Here is a 2387-nt window from a genome sequence, read left to right as displayed (position 1 = left end):
AACATCGCTGCAGGTATTAACTGGGCAGGTTGTGGCCCGTCTAGCCCAGGCCAGATATCTAGCCCAGATATTAATTTTTTTCAAGCTGAAAATGGCTAGCCCAGCTATACTTCTTTTAGGAATACCCAGGCAAGGTCAAGTTGTTATTCTCCGCCCCGCTGGGCTGCAAATCTTTCCTAGGAGGGATGCATTAGGCTTAACAAGAAAATGGGCTTTAAGAAATAATAAATGGGATTTAATTAAAAAAACAGGGTAGTAACTATAAAAAAATGCACCAAACAATGATTACTTTATAAAATATTATTTTTGGATATTGAAAATTTTAATTTCATTAATTGTTGCGAGCACAATGTTTCATTGGATTTTTACGTAATATAAATTTATATTGAAATTGTATTTAATCTGACTAGAAATTTCGGGATAAAAATATTTGGATCCCATCAAAATGTGGGAAATTTTATTGAATTCTGTTTTGAACGGTTGGTTGAAATGGGCTGTACTTTTAACAAACTGTAAATGGGCTGTAGTAAATTCCATTAGAATTCAAAAATGGGCTACACATTCTTACAAATCTCAAATGGGCTATAAGTTCTCTGCCACACACTTCTGGCCTTACTAAGTTGACGCGTAAGTTGACGTGTCCCCTAAAAAAATAGAGTTGACGCCTATGCAAGGCTTTGTCAACTTATAGTCAACACACGGTTCCCGCAGCAGTGGCCGTTGGATGTCCATCCAATGGATGCCGTCCTTATTCTTCAATCTCGGATATTATAGCTTCACCCGCCCAAAAAATAATTCCTCCCCCTGACATCTGGGGCGCACCATTTCGGAAGCTGACCTGTGGGCCTACTAAGTTGACGTACCAAGGGCTTTGTCAACTTAGTCAATATAAACGATTCTAGCTGCAGTGACCATACGATGTCCATCCAACGGCCGTCGTGCTTCTTCAACCTCTGGTCTTCTTGCTCCAGCCGCCCAAAGCAGCGCCGGTCGTGCCGCCTGCTACTGCCTCCCATGGCCGGCTGTGCTGCCGCAGAGGCCTCACCGCCCCCTACTACTCCCACCGCTGGCCAGGCCATCCCTCCACTCACCCACACCCCCTCTTATTCTGCGGCGACGGCAACGCAGTCGAACCAGTGAACCCTCGTACTCCTCTCCGCGTGTGCATCCACTGCCGCGTCTTCCTCGGCTCTGCGTCGTCCCCTTCCTAGGCCTCGCCGTCGTCCACCGCCGTGGTGCTCTCGGCGCGATGTGGTCAATGTGGTCAAGGAACGACTTCCATAGGACGTGGACTGTACATGGAGAGGCTAACAGCTGGGTCCACGGCAGCCGCAAGGAAGTGCCTCCTTATTACGGGAAAAATAATTATTCCTCCACCTGACAGCGGGGACCCACCGGCCGGGCCACCGTATTTAGCGAAAAAATGATTCTCCCCCTGACTACTGGGACCCATGAGCTACATCTTCACACGCAAGGAAGTGCATGCGGGAATAAAAAACGATTCGCCCCCCTGACTGCTGGGACCCACCAGCTACATCTTCGCAGGCGAGGAAGTGCGTCCGAAAAAAACCTGATTTGCCCCGCGACTACTTGGACCGACCAGCTATGCCTTCGCATGAAAGGAAGTGCATCCGGGCAAAAAAAAATGATTCGCCCCCCTGACTGCTGGGACCCAGCAGCTACACCTTCGCACGCAATAAAGTGCATCCAAAAAAACCAAAACGATTTGCCCCCCTGACTGCTGGGACCCACCAGCTACATCTTCGCAGGCAAGGAAGTGCCTGACAGTCGGGACCCACCTGGTCGAAGGGTACGTAGCGTTGTCATCCTGGTCGCGACCGTGTACATACATACTGGTCGATGTAGAGGTGCGCACGTGTTGTAGTAGAGGTGCGCACGTAGCATGTACTCGTACGTACAGCGGCCAGGGTGCAAGAAAGAAAATACGGCCACGTATGTGTACATACGGGAGGGTTATCAAACGCCTACTCGCGCATATGTACGGCAAGGGCTCGTGTTCATGGGGAGGCAACGAAATGCGTCGTGTTCATGGGGAGGCAACGGAATGCATCGTGTTCATCGGGAGGCAACGGAACGCGTGGGAGCCAACCGGCTGGGTCGAAACGGAATGCGTGGTCGTGTTCATCGGGAGGGCTTGGACGGAATAGGCGATGGAAATGAGGCCTGGCGTACCGCAAAACGGAGGAAACAGACCTCCTACGGTCGAAACGGGGGTCCTGTTGATCGGGAGGGGTGTGGCGTACCGCAAAACGGAGGAAACGGACCTCGTGCGGTCGAAATGGGGGTCCTGTTTATCGGGAGGGGTGTGGCGTACTGCAAAACGGACGAAACGGACCTCCTACGGTCGAAGCGGGGGTCCTGTTGAT

The sequence above is a fragment of the Triticum aestivum genome, chromosome 3B (genome assembly GCF_018294505.1).
Source record: "Triticum aestivum cultivar Chinese Spring chromosome 3B, IWGSC CS RefSeq v2.1, whole genome shotgun sequence".
Lineage (NCBI taxonomy): Eukaryota > Viridiplantae > Streptophyta > Magnoliopsida > Poales > Poaceae > Triticum > Triticum aestivum.
Note: the sequence above shows the minus strand (reverse complement) of the source record.